The sequence below is a fragment of the Urocitellus parryii genome, chromosome 13, assembly GCF_045843805.1.
Source record: "Urocitellus parryii isolate mUroPar1 chromosome 13, mUroPar1.hap1, whole genome shotgun sequence".
Lineage (NCBI taxonomy): Eukaryota > Metazoa > Chordata > Mammalia > Rodentia > Sciuridae > Urocitellus > Urocitellus parryii.
Window position 1 is genome coordinate 62,327,577 of NC_135543.1, and position 15,650 is coordinate 62,343,226.

Genomic DNA, 15,650 nt, shown 5'->3' on the forward strand with positions numbered 1-15,650 from the left:
ATCCTCAAAAAAAATAAAATACTTGGGAATCAACCTAACAAAAGAGGTGAAAGATTTATACAATGAAAACTACAGAACCCTAAAGAGAGAAGTAGAAGAAGACCTTAGAAGATGGAAAAATATACCCTGTTCATGGATAGGCCGAACTAACATTATCAAAATGGCGATATTACCAAAAGTTCTCTATAGGTTTAATGCAATGCCAATCAAAATCCCAAAGGCATTTCTTGAAGAAATAGATAAAGCAATCATGAAATTCATATGGAAAAATAAAAGACCCAGAATAGCAAAAGCAATTCTAAGCAGGAAGTGTGAATCAGGCGGTATAGCGATACCATATTTCAAACTATATTACAGAGCAATAGTGACCAAAACAGCATGGTACTGGTACCAAAACAGGCGGGTGGACCAATGGTATAGAATAGAGGACACAGAGACTAATCCACAAAGTTACAACTATCTTATATTTGATAAAGGGGCTAAAAGCATGCAATGGAGGAAGGATAGCATCTTCAACAAATGGTGTTGGGAAAACTGGAAATCCATATGCAACAAAATGAAACTGAATCCCTTTCTCTCGCCATGCACAAAAGTTAACTCAAAATGGATCAAGGAGCTTGATATCAAATCAGAGACTCTTTGCCTGATAGAAGAAAAAGTTGGCTATGATTTACATATTGTGGGGTCGGGCTCCAAATTCCTTAATAGGACACCCATAGCACAAGAGTTAATAACAAGAATCAACAAATGGGACTTACTTAAACTAAAAAGTTTTTTCTCAGCAAGAGAAACAATAAGAGAGGTAAATAGGGAGCCTACATCCTGGGAACAAATTTTTACTCCTCACACTTCAGATAGAGCCCTAATATCCAGAGTATACAAAGAACTCAAAAAATTAGACAATAAGATAGCAAATAACCCAATCAACAAATGGGCCAAGGACCTGAACAGACACTTCTCAGAGGAGGATATACAATCAATCAACAAGTACATGAAAAAATGCTCACCATCTCTAGCAGTCAGAGAAATGCAAATCAAAACCACCCTAAGATACCATCTCACTCCAGTAAGATTGGCAGCCACTATGAAGTCAAACAACAACAAGTGCTGGCGAGGATGTGGAGAAAAGGGTACTCTTGTACATTGCTGGTGGGACTGCAAATTGGTGCGGCCAATTTGGAAAGCAGTTTGGAGATTCCTGGGAAAGCTGGGAATGGAACCACCATTTGACTCTGCTATTGCCCTTCTTGGACTATTCCCTGAAGACCTTAAAAGAGCATGCTACAGGGATGCTGCCACATCGATGTTCATAGCAGCACAATTCACAATAGCTAGACTGTGGAACCAACCCAGATGCCCTTCAATAGATGAATGGATAAAAAAAATGTGGCATCTATACACAATGGAGTACTATGCAGCAATAAAAAATGACAAAATCATAGAATTTGCAGGGAAATGGATCGCACTAGAGCAGATTATGCTTAGTGAAGCTAGTCAATCCCTAAAAAACAAATACCAAATGTCTTCTTTGATATAATGAGAGCAACTATGAACAGAGCAGGGAGGAAGAGCAGGAAGAAAAGATTAACATTAAACAGAGACATGAGATGGGAGGGAAAGGGAGAGAAAAGGGAAATTGCATGGAAATGAAGGGAGACCCTCATTGCTATACAATATTACATATAAGAGGTTGTGAGGGGAATGGGAAAATTAACAAGGAGAGAAATGAATTACAATAGATGGGGTAGAGAGAGAAGATGGGAGGGGAGGGGAGGGGGGATAGTAGGGGATAGGAAAGGTAGCAGAATACAACAATTACTAATAGGGCATTATGTAAAATTGTGGATGTGTAACCGACGTGATTCTGCAATCTGCATTTGGGGTAAAATTGGGAGTTCATAACCCACTTCAATCTAATGTATGAAATATGATATGTCATGAGCTTTGTAATGTTGTGAACAACCAATAAAAAAAAATTTAAAAAAAAAAACTTTTGTGCTTCAGATCTTTCTCCTTTATGCTATCAAGGTCACAAATTATATCTTTCTATATTTTGTATCCATTGATACAGTTTTATATCAGTTACTTTTGTACTTTCATTTTTTAAGTTCTGTTCCAGAAGTAAAAGCAATTTGTGTACCATCATGGCAGTATTATAGGAACCTGTCTATATGTTTACCTTTAGCAGAGAGCTTTATATTTTTCTATGCTTTTATGTTGCTTTCTAGCATCCTTTCATTTCAACTTGAAGGACTCCCTTTAGCAATTTTTGTAAGTCAGGTTTAGTGACGATTAAACTCCCTCAGCTTTTGTATCTCTGCTAAGGTATTTATTTCAACTTCATTTTTCAAACACATTTTTACTGTATAATAGTATTTTTAGTTGGCAGAGTTATCTTTTCCTTTCAGTACCTAGAATATATCATCCTACTCCCTTCTAGTCTCTAATGTTTCTGCTAAGAAATTTTCCAACAGTCTCATGGGAGTTCCCCTGTATACAACAAGTTACTTCCTCTTAATGCTTTCAAGCTTCTTTCTTTATCTTTGACTTTTGAGTTTAATGTGTCTTGAGATGGGCCTCTGAGTTCATTCTAGTTGAAATTCTTTGCACTTCTTGAACTTGGATGTCTATTTTCTTTCCAGATTTGATAAGTTTTCAACCATTGTTTTAAAAAATAATCTCTCTCTCTCTCTCTCTCTCTCTGACTTCTATGATATATATATTTGTTTGCTTGATAGTTTCTAAAATTTCTTTAGAATTTCCTTTTTTCCCTATTCAATGATTTCAAATAACTTGTCTTTTGAGTTTTCTAATTCTATCTTTTACTTGGTCATTCTCCTATAGAAACCTCCTGACAAATTTTTAAATTTAGTTATTGTATTCATCAGCTCTAGAGTTTGTTTCTTTTGTTGTAGTCTCCTTTTGTTGTAATCTCATTTTGTTGATGCATCATTTTCCTGATTTCTTTTGGTTGTTTATCTGTGTTCTCTTCATATGAGCTTCTTTAAGGCAAATATTTTAAATCATTTGCCAATATTTAATAGGCCTATCTTTCTGGAGGTTTGTTTGTTCCTCTGATTATACTATGTTTTCCTGTTTCATCATATGTCTTTTTGTTTTGGCTTTGATTTATGCTTTGAAAAACCAGCCACCTCTCATAGTCCTTAAAGACGAGCTTCATAAGGGAAGACCTTCACTAATCATTCTGATCAGAAATTCTAGGCAGGTTTTCAAATCTTTTCTGGGGAGATGTCTTCCCTTCCTATTAGAGAGGTTTGCTGGTTTCTTTCTCAGGTGCTGTAATCTCTTGCTCCCCCCTTGTGTCTGTATGTGTTACTGCAGATCCTCTGCTACAAACTCCTGGATTTTCTTCTGTTCTCTGGCCTGAGGCATCCCCAGTAAAGGCCATCCCAATTTACAGTGGGTCTACTTCAAGTTTTGCTACATTATGGTGGTTTGAAAATGATACTCATTCGGTAAAAAACGTATTTTGAAGTTTTGAATTTTGGCTAGTGATATGCAATTTAATTCTTCCTGGTGACGCCAGCCAGTGGCAGCAAGCCAGGTCACAATGCAAACATCCAATATATCATGGTACAGTGTCTGTGTTGCTAAGCTATGACGTTTGGCTGGTCAGGTGCAATGAATGCATTTTGAATTGTGGCATCTTCAGCTTAGATGGGCTTTCCAGAATGTCACCCTGCATACATCAAGGAGCAGCTGTATGACAGTCCTTCAGTGCTCCATCAAGCAAGACTGAAGCTGGTGCTTTGAGCAGCCCCTGGAGAGTCGGATTGTTGGACACCTGTCCAGTTTCTTCCCCTCTTGAGGGAGAAGCTGTGAGTGAGGTGCTCGCTCCCACTTGTGCTGTTTTGGAGAGTGGCGTTTTAGGGCTAAGATGGAACGGCTTCTCCTACCTGTGCCCATCTGTGTGTCCTGGGCTCTGAGCTGCCTGGGGACCACAACTGCTCAAGTGGTTTCTGGACCTTCCATAAGGTTTTTGGCCATGCATCACGGTGCAGTCATTGTCTCTGGTGGGGAGTGACATCTGGGGCTTCCTGTTCCGCCATGTTGAGGAAGTCACTGTGTTGGCTCATTAGGACAGCAATAGAGAGCAGATGTCAGAGTCACAGGGACACGGTGAGCAACATCCACCTTGTGAGGAGCTGGAGAACTAGTGATTCCCCACCAAGGAGTCAAGTCTGCGGGATGCCTCGCCTCCCTCCCTTCCCCGTGGACAGAGAAGTCAGCCAGTTAGCATCCGGGAGCCCCTCTCCTCTATCACATGTTGGCCACGTGCTGGGGTCTCTGTCTCGGTCTTGGAAGCTTCTCAGGGAGGCAAAATGTCCGTAGTTGGTACAGCTGCTGAGGAGCAGGTGTCCTGATGAGCAGGGAGAAAAGGAGGTCAGAGGAGACACCGTGGGAAGGTGGGCTGGGCTGCTTGGGAGGGACTCTGACAGGTGTGTGGGGCTGGGAGGATGGGCGTGCGCTGGGTGGGGAGTAAATATACACATAGAACTTGCTGCTTCAGCAATTCTCAAGTGTCAAGTTCAGTGACATCAACCCAGGAGTGTTTTTGAACAAGAAGTGATTTTAGTTTGGGAAGGATAATCCAGTGCAGGCTATTTCAATGAAAGGACTGAAATCCTTTCAGGGCTAAAAAGCAGGGGGCTAGTGAACAGGTAATGAAGCTGTGAAGAATCAAGCGTTGTTTGTAGTGTGGTTGAAGCAGCGACACTTTGCACAGTAGCCAGTGTGACACCCCGTTTCCCAGATAGAAGCCCTGGGTGGGGTGAGTGGCCTGCTCCATCTGCCCCACTGGAAGGCGGGGCAGGCGGGCCTCCTGCAAGCCTCTGCTCTCCCCCTTCTCCATGGCCTCTGTCCTGAAACCGAGTATCTCTGCTGTGTGCAAAATTACCTCGCAGGAGGAGCACAGGTGCCAGAGCTGGTGAGCAACAGGTGACAGCAGCGACGGGACTCTGAGCCAGGGGAGCTGGACACGTTGTCCCCGGGCAGCCCCACTTCAGGTCTAGCCAGCTACGAGAACGGTTCAGCACGTCGGGAAGAGGGTTCGGATTTCGTGTTTATGTGAATCCCATTTGTTGAGAGGCACCGTCCCTTGTCCCATCCTCCACAGTGAAGCCGTATGCCCAGTGCCAATTGCTGGGGCCCTGGAATCGGAATGTCGCAGTTCATTGTGCCCGGGAGACCACAAGAACGAGCTGTCTGCTGGCTAGAATGCACCACACTGGGAAAATGTCCCCAGAATAGATCTGGGAAGCTCCGGAGACCTGCAGATCCTCAGCCAGGGCTGAGCACCTCCTGTGCACCATTCAGGGACAGCACCATTCTGGGAACATGGTGATGCACCCTCAGGACGACTTTGTAGAAGCCAGGAATGAAGCCAGGCTTAAGGACAGCACTAGAGGGTCCTCCCCGCTCTACACCCGAGACATTGTCACTCGTGCCCTCACCACTAAGGCAAAACATCCCCAGCCACCCCAGCAGGCTGTGTGCCGATGGCCCTCAGGGCAATGGAAGTGAGTACCACATCCAAAGTTGAACCTTTGTCCCTCCACCATGGGCCCAATGGGCCTGTCACACTGCTCAAGGAGAAGTTACACTCTGATATAACACTACTGACAATTCAAGCAATTTGGTCACATAATCAATTTGTCCAATTAAAACCTTATAAAAAGGAGATCCGATTCTTATTGAACCTGTGCAAATAATGCCAAATAAAGCAAAGAAACTCGATATTTGATTATGAATCCTGAGAGATAGTTAAGAATAAAATACTGAAGAATGTTCATCTTGAAAAAACATTGTTGGCTAAGTTGAAGGGAAGAGAGAGATTGAGAAGTGGAGAAAGGGCTTCATCATCATCACCGGCCAAAGAACACATCTTTCATGTCAGTAAAAATCAGATCCCTCTTCATCCATTCAGTCTGTCTTCCTTAATCATGACAAGGCTTTCGTACCCAGAGTTTTTGGCTTCTGGACTAAAGCGTTCTGGGTCCTGACTCAGTGCCCTGATACCATCTGGCAGTGTCTCAGCAATGTCAGCTCAAAAGCCTTCAACCAGGGTGCCCTCGGAGTGTCCTGGTCACCCCACCTGGCAGTCCTTTCCACAGGGCCCAAGGCGTCCCTCTGTGGAGGATGCACATTCACTCCTGGTCTTGTCCCCTGTGCAGCTAGCTCAGAGGGACCCATGTACCCAGAATGGTGCTGTCCCTGAATGGTGCTGGCGGGGAGAAGCCCTCCTGGGGAAACAAGGTGATAGCCATCTACGGGCCACCAGGGTCAGGCAATGAGGACAGACACAGAGGTTCCAGCATGTCCTTTTTCTTCCTCAAGGCTCCTGGTGACAGTAGCTCAGGGCCTTCCTAGACCCAGAGGCAACAGCCTCTTCATACCTGTCCACCAGCACCACACGCCCACCTGGCACTTGAGCAGCCTGACCCCTCAACAGGTGGGACTTGGCATCTGTCTCCCCAGTGGGGAATCTGCTGGCCCCAGACTGGCAGTCTCCTGAGTGCAGAAGACCCCTGCCTTTGCGTCTGTGTAATTTTAGAACCCAGTTCCTGAACTCACAAGCCAAATGCATCATGCATGCCTGTGTGCGTGCGTGCGCGCACACACACACACACACACACACACACACACACACATAGACACTACACATGCACACACGTGTTGTTCAGTTTTCTGTGACTTTGAAATTACAAACCTGACACTCAGATTATTTTATGTTCAGTGTTTTTGGTGATCCATGCTGGTGCATTATTGCCATAGTAATTTATCACTTTTTGAATAGTCCACTAAGTACCCCAGGACCACTTTGCCCTTTTAATAAAGAAAGGAACAAATTCTAGTGTTACATTAATGTGATATTTGGCAGTGAACGGTTCATATGCTTTAATTTTGTTCTTATGAACAAACCCATTAAGGTTGAACAAATTTTGCCAAAATCATAACACATTTCTTTGTTTCTTTTCAGACTTATTATTTGCAGATATTTGGGATGAAGTTTATTTAAGTTTATTTATTTAATAAAGTTTATTTAAGCCTTTCATCGTTTCCTATTTTCATTCACCTGTGTCTTTCACTACACTCTCTCATTCTACAGAAAACCACCACTTTTAATATATATATATATATATATATATATATATATATATATATATATATATATATTTATTTATTTATTTTTGTGCTGCTGAGGATCAAACCCAGTGCCTCATATGTGTGAGGCAAGTGCTGTGCCACTGAGCCCCAGCCCCAACCCCCCAACACTTTTCTTTAGGCAAAAACCATTCTTTTTTTCCTTGATAAAGGCACCTCCCACCAAATATGCTGTTATATTTTTGCCACTGTATACATATGCCACTGTATACATATGCCACTGTATGCTGACATATTTCTTTGCTCCTAGTATAGTCTTTTTTTCTTTTTGTACTGGGGATCGAACCTAAGGGTGCTTAACCACTGAGCAATATCTCCATCCTTTTTTTAAAATAAAAATTTATTTGTTCTTTTTAGTTAAACATGGCAGTATAATGTTTTTGACCTATTATACATACATGGAGTGTATGTGTAGCTTCCCATTCTTGTTGAACATGAGGTAGAGTTTCACTGGTCATGTATTCATATATGAACATAGAAAAGTTATGTCCGATTCATTCCACTGTCTTTCTTATTCCCAGCCCCTGTCCCTTCCCTTCATTTCCCTTGACTAATCCAGTGAACTTCTATTCTTCTGTCTCCACCTTATTGTGTGTTAGCATTGTTACATAAGAGAGAACATGTGGCCTTTGGTTTTTTTGGGATTAGCTTATTTCACTTAACATGATAGTCTCCAGTTCCATCCATTTACCAACAAATGCCATAATTTCATTCTTCTTTATGGCTAAATAATATTCCATTGTGTATATTACCATAATTTCTTTATCCACTAATCTGTTGAAGGATACCTAAGCTGGTTCCATAGCTTAGCTATTGTAAATTGAGCTGCTATACACATTGATGTGGCTGCATAAATATAGTACACTGTTGTTAAATCCTTTGGGTGTATGCCAAGGAGTGGGATAGCTGGGTCAAATGGTGGTTCCATTCCAAGTTGTATCCCCAGCATTTTTTAATTTTTTGAGATAGGTATCACTAAATTGCCCGGACTGTCCTGGAACTTGTGATCCTCCTGCCTCAGCCTACCAAGTTGCTGGGATAAGAGAAGTGTGCCACTGTACCTGGCACTTCTAGTATAGACTTAATCCCACGGTGAATTGTAAATGTTAAAGTCAGTAACGTCCACCTCACAGACAGAACTGGGAGGTGGGGACAGGACTGTGTACAAGGTGTTTTATCAGAAGTGCCGTGTTGCAGGTGAGAGCCTTTGGACACAGTTACAGAGATGGAGCTGGGCCTTTAGGCCCCACACTTGGGAACGATGGGGAGGGAGAAGGGTCAGCAGAAGCAGGAGTCAACCACTTGTAGGCCAAGCCAGCAGGGGTCTTAGGTCAAAGGTGAGAGTGGGAAGGTCCCTTGGCTGACAGGTGGGGCTCAGTCACAGGTGTGGCCCAGGTGGTGCAACTCTCGGGCCAGGCACCTCTCTGCCCCTGAGCAGGACCTGAGTCCACCACAACCAGAGGCATTCAGGGGCACGTTGGCGAGGACCCCAGAGCACACACAGCTCAGGCTACAGCTTATAGATAGTGTAAATGTTGTGAGTCAAAACTGAACCCACTGTCACCATGGCCCAAAGGTACAGCCTCTCTGTAGATCGTAAAAGCAACATTAAGTATTTAAGGATTATCCATTGATTGACTCACTATAAATCTTAAAAGTTTATTAAGGTCTTTGGAAATCATATGTCAACCAGAGAATAATTACTATTGGTATAACAAAATTTGTTAGAATTCTTCAATTTAGTTGAGCACGGTGTTACATTGTTTTAAATTTAAAACTTTACATCAAAGTAATATTAACTTATTTGCTTAGAAAATCAACATAAGAAGTTAAGGAAGACCAGATTTTCTAGATTAGCCAAGATAAAGCAAACTCAGGTACAAGTTGAGAATAAGAATAGTGGGGGCCAGAAACTGGGGGGAAGGAGAGGTTGGGAGAAGGGACAGAGTTGTTGGATACACTGTTATTGATGGTTTGGGAGGATGAAGAGGATCTTTTGGTCCATGGTAGAGCAGGGTGAATATAGTTTTCAATAGAGCATTGCATGTCCCAAAATAGGAGAGAAATCTGAACAAACACATCATAAACAAGTGATAAAAGTCTAAGGGGATGGGAACACTCTACCCTGTTGATCACATGACTGATCAAAACATAACATTGTAGCTTGTAAATAGTGTGAATATTATGAGTCAATCAAAAATTGAAAAGTAAAAATATATAGTTACATTATATTTCACATAAATAAAATCAAGAAAAAGCTTATTAGCTGTTTTAAACCAAACTTCTCTATTTAAGCACTTTGTGTTAACTTAGTTTCTTATAGAAAAAAAATGCTAAGAAGTAGTAGTTTTTTCTTTAAAAAGCCTGAGATTGAAAACATGAGTTCAGTTGTGAACCTTCTGGCAGTTCTGAGGGTGCCAAACTCACCAGGCACGTGTCGCCTTCTGTGTGCCAGGGAGACAAAGGCTCCTTTTCTGCAATGAGATAACTGAAGTTCTTAGTAGGCTCCACATAAGAAAATACCTCAGACAGACTCACGAGAGCCAAGGCTCTCCTCAGTCAGGCACTCGGGGACCACAGCACCTCAACCCTCACTCCACCACCTCAGCCACCGACCTGTACAGAGGCCCAGCCCCTCACCATCCAGGTCCTAAAACCCGTTCTCCTTCCACGTGGTCCTTGGATGGGGCACAACTCACAGACGGAAGGAAAAGAGCAAGCCAGGTTTTCTGTCCTCTGTGACCCAGCATAGACGGAGCCCTCCTGGCCCATGGATGGAAACCCAGTGGGTGAATGGAAAGGCCTTCCCATGGTCAGTCATGGCGGATGGAAGGGCCAGCCCATGGTGGCTGCCACAGTGAGTCACGTATGGTCCCAAACCATCATGGTGGATGGAAGGGCCTGCCCACGGGCATGGTGGATGGAAAGGCTTGCCCATGGTCAGTCATGGTGGATAGAAGGGCCTGCCCACGGGCATGGTGGATGGAAAGGCCTGCCCATGGTCAGTCATGGTGGCTGCCACAGTGAGTCATGTATGGTCCCAAACCAGAACCAGACCAGTGCTGGCCCAAACCAGAAACAAGCCTGGACTCACAGCCAGGAGTCAGAGGGGAAAGCTGTTTGAGATCTACTCTGGGAATCCAGGATTTCAGAAAAGACAACAGCATTTGAATGTTGTCACCACAAAGAAATGACAAATGCTGAGGTCAAGGGTGGGTAAAAGCCCTGACTTGTTGACCACGCCATGTGTCCGTCATGCTGCTTGTAAGTTTGTAACACTGTTCTGTGGGGCTGGGCTGGGGCTGAGTGGCAGAGCACTTGCCTAGCATGGATGAGGCCCTGGGCTCGATCCTCAGTACCACAGAAAAATAAATAAACAAAACACAGATATTGTGTCCATCTACAACCAAAAAAAAAATTTTTTTTAAAAAAAGAGTCCCTGTCTCTATAGCCATTAGGCACACTCTGGGCAAATGGAGTCCGTTGGCTCTGTAGTTGGAGGGCTCCAAAACTATCCAACTAATCTGCAAATACATAAAACATATAACTTTCCTCCAAATATAGAGTAAAGATATCACCAGCTTATTGAAAGGTTAACAAGGGAGCCAGAGCAGACAGAAGCTGGTCACTTTCGAGACACCTCTCTGGTGAGCCAAGCCGTAAGAGAAAGTTATCCCAGTCTCCTCCAGGTGGGACACGCTGAGGTCCTTGGCTACAGCCCTCTACAGGGGATGTCCCTGACCCAAGACAGAAACAAGAGGCCCACACAGTCAGTCCCTCTGGGCAGCCAGCTGCTGACCAGTCCTAGTCCTGGGAAGCCCGTGGGCATTCTGAGGTTGGAATCTGATGTGTGCAGAACCATCAGCCCAGGGAGCCTGTGGCCATCACATCAGGGACCCTGGCCCGGTGAGCCTCTGTCAGCAGGTCCACGGAGGTCTTCCCTCCTTTCCTACAGTGTTATGTAGGAAAAAGAATTCCACTTTTCTTCCCCAGAGATCACTGTTTTCAACCAGGGCAGAGGGTCTTGTTTTGTTGGCATAGCAAAATGTTACTGAAAAGTTCACTCTAAATTAAAATCGACAATATAATTTCTGCAAATAACCCGTTTCCCTCAGCTCGGTTTATTTCACAACAAGCAGCATCACAATATCATGATGTCCTGACGCGGTTCTCAAAACTCCTGGGACGTGGCTGATGACGGGTTTCCGCCTGCTCTCAGCCCAGCTGGAGTCCCCACCCCGTCAGCTTGGGTGACCACAGAATCCAAGGCCCCTCTCTAGCTGTCCTCCTCCTGGGGTTTCTAGGCTGCTCACTTTCTATTCTTTGGTTCTTCAAGGCAACAGAGTTGCAGGTTTTCTGTCTGAGTTCTTGCCACCTCCACTTCGCCTGGACGGGCCCCCGGGGAGGGACACAGTGATCTGAAGCATTCCCCTTCTCCCTGTGACGAGGGACGTCTCACCAAGATGTCTACTTTTAAAAATCTTGTTTTCAGTTACTTTCTTCTCTGTGTGCAGGACACGTGCCACCTTCTCATTTGTTATGGCGACCCTTCCTTGCTCAGTTCTCCCTGTCCCCCTGACCCTCTCCACCAACATCAGCCTTGGGGGAGGGGCACTTACATCTCACCAGGACTTTGACTCCAAGGTCTTTATCTGGTTGGTTTGTGAAACAGCAGAGCCGACCTCATTGTGACTTTTTATAGAGAAAGGGACAGAACCTCTGAGAAGCTGAGCCACCAGCCTGGGGTGACGGGGGTGTGGAACGGAGAGCACCGGAGTTCAGACAGTTCTCCGTCTGTCTTCGAGGTGTCACTACACTTACCAGAATACAGGGACTTTCAGAAACCTGTCAATTGGGCTTTGACAAGGCATTTTTCCAAGTCCCTTTTCGTCTCTGGTGCTGGGGGTGGAACCCAGGGCCTGGCACAGGCCGGGCAAGCGCCCCACCACTGAGCCCCATCTGCAGCTCTTTTTAGCTTTCATTTTGAGACTGGCTCCCACTAAGTTGCTGAGGCTGCCTTCGGATTTGCCATCCTCCTGCTCAGCCTCCCGAATGGCTGGGATCACAGACGTGTGCCACTATGCCTAGCCGCCCGCGTCTCTTAACACGGGGACACAATTTGAGAAACACGTTGCTAGATGATTTCACCACTATGCCAGCCCTGTGCAGGCACTTAGGTAAACTCAGACGGCTAACGGCCACTGGAGGATATGGCGTTCTGTTCCCCTCTGTTTGGAGTATAATAATTACCTCCCGGACTGGACTAGGTAAAAGGACACTGATTTTAATGCCAGCTGTAAATTTTTAGCATCTGTTAATTAGAGTTTGTTAACTTTCACAGATGAGGCTGCTGGACAAGCCACATAGAAGGACATAGACATGATGTTACAAAAGCTCATACTTGTTTATAAATGTTAGGGACTGATTTTTTTCCTCAGGTTTAGATAACTTGGTATCTGTCCCTGAAACTGTGGGGTGGATTCACAAGTAAAGAGCTTAGCCCTGGACCTGCTCCAGGGCCCAGGGTTGGTGGCCCATAGCACAGGGCCACTCCAAGTCCCCACTGGCTCCGTGGGCACAACAAAGAGCCTGTGTATTGGGCACTTTGTACCCTTCCCTGTCAGCAGGTGCCCCACCCTCTCTGAGATCCACCCTCCATTCTGCTCTGGCACGAGGCCTGTTGCCAACAAAATATTTGATACACTTTATTGTGTTAAGACACATAGGCAAAGGGGCTCTCTTTTAGGAAGGGGCTACATTTTAGGAAAAACGGGATATCATTATTCTGGGACCTGACATGGGGTCATTATTACTGATTTCTTTTTAGTGTTTTTTGTTTGTTAGCTTTGAAAGCTTTATTAACATATAACTGGTATTCCATCAGAGAATGCCGGACTCTGTCCAGCCCCAATGGAGAACCTTCCGAACAGCAGGAGAGTGAAGAGAGGTTTCCAACTCCATTCAGGGTGACAGGGGAGTGTCAACTGCTAAAGTGTTTGACATATGAAACTGATAATCTGCCAGGCGTGGAGCACACCTGTCATCCCAGCAACTCTGGAGGCTAAGGCAGGAGGATCCCAAATTCAAAGCCAGCCTCAGCAGTTTATTGAGGCCCTAAGCAATTTTGTGAGACCCCTGTCTCAAAAAATTAAAAAATAAATGTCTATGGATGTGGCTTTAATCCCTGGCACCAAAACAAAATCCAGATAAATTATTTTATGTATGAAATATATAAATGCATATTACATATATATGATTATTAAACTTCTTTTTAAATTTCTGCATGTACCAGACTAAAGTAAATAAGTAATGAAGTTAAGATTGTAGCAATCAAGATTCTTTTGGGGGCGTGGGGATTGAACCCAGAGTTTCACACATGCTTAGTACATGCTCTGCTACTGAGGTGCAGATCCTGTAACCAAACATGGTCTGTTTTGTTTGGCGTCCTTGGGTGGGCACAAAGCAACCAAGATTGAATTTTTTTATTTTTTTGATACTGGAGATTGAACCCAGGGCTGTTTTACTAGTGAACCACAACCCTAGACCTTTTAAATTTTTATTTTGAGACAGTGTCTTGCTAAATTACTTAGGGCCTCAATAAACTACTCTGGGCCTCACTAAATTGCTGAGGCTGGCCTTGAACTTGCTATCCTTCTGTCTCAGCCTCCTAAGTGGCTGTGATTACAGGCAAGTGCCACCGTGCCCAGCAGCAACCAAGACTTGAGAAGATAAAATGTTATGATAAAAGATAAAATCAAGATATTAAGTCTCTTTGAAGTTAAATTTATATTCGAGCTATTGACTTACACTCATGACTTAAAGAAATCCACATTTCTAGCTCTTTTCACTGAAAGTGCCCACCAGCAAATGTGACTCATGAACAATGGTATCTCTAGAAAACATAGGCCTGCACACAGTCCTGGCTGCTGTGTGTCTCCAATTATATGAAACAATGTGATTCAGAAAATAAAGACATGAAGCTAATGTTCAAGAATTGTCATATGGTGTCCACACTGTACAAATTCTCCTGGAGGCCTGTGACCATGACACATCAGTCAACATGAAGGAGCCTCAGTGTTCATAGTTCCAGCTCCATTCTAGTTACATGGGAACATGAACACGCCAACCTCTAATTACTAAGTAAAAATAAAAGCAGGAAGGTGAGTAATGGGAATAAAAGAGAAACATAAATATGGAATCATCACGTCAACAGCTGGAAACCCATTTGCTTTTGAATCCACAACATATTCAAAAGTAAATTCCAGGGTTGGGCATGTGGCTCAGCGGGAGAGCACTCGCCTAGCACAGGTGAGGCCCTGGGTTCGATCCTCAGCACCACATAAAAATAAATAAAGAAAGGTATTGTGTCCAACTACAAAATAAAATATTTTTTAAAAAAGTAAATTCCAAACTGGCTGAAAACTTTAGTGTAAAAAATTAAACCATAACGTTAAAAGAAATTTCATCTTTATTTATTTTAATTTTTATTTGTTCTTTTTATTTATATGTAATAGTAGAATGTATTTTGGCATATTATACATACAAGGAGCATAATTTTCTATTCTTTTTTTTTTTAAAAGAGAGAGTGAGAGAGGAGAGAGAGAGAGAGAGAATTTTTAATATTTATTTTTTTTTAGTTCTCGGCGGACACAACATCTTTTTGGTATGTGGTGCTGAGAATCGAACCCGGGCCGCACGCATGCCAGGCGAGCGCGCTACCGCTTGAGCCACATCCCCAGCCCTAATTTTCTATTCTTGTGGTTGTATGTGTTATGGAATTATACTAGTCATATAAGAAGAAATTTTAAAACTATTTCTCTAAGTTTGAATGTTTGCATAGGAGAGAACTTCTTAAACAGGAAAGTAAATCCAGAAGCCAAAAAGAAAAAAAAAAAAGTGTGTGTGTATATGTGTGTGCACATGTACACACACACATATTTTGGTACCAGGGACTGAACTCAGGGGTGCTTAACAGCTAAGCCACAACCCCAGCCCTTTTTACTTATTTATTTTTAGTTGTAGATGAACACAGTATCTTTATTTTTATTTATTTGTTTTTATGTGGTGCTGAGGATTGAACCCAGGGCCTCACGCGTGCGAAGCAAGTGCTCTACCTCTGAGCCACAACCCCAGCCTCCTTTCTAATTTTTATTTTGAGACAGAGTCTTGCTAAGTTGCTTAGAGTCTTGCTAAGTGGATGAGGCTGGCCTTGAACTTGTGATCCTCCTGCCTCAGCCTTCCAAGTTGCTGGAATTATAGGTGTGCACCACCACACCCAGCCAATATGCATATATATGGGTGGTGTGTGTGTGTGTGTGTGCACACACCTGCATGTATGTGTATACTTATGCTGAACTAAATATGCATAAAATGTATCATTTCTATTCACTGTTAAGTTTAGCGCTGAGGGGCACTAGGTACCTTCGCATTGCTGCATAACCGAAACCATCATCTGACTCCAGAAC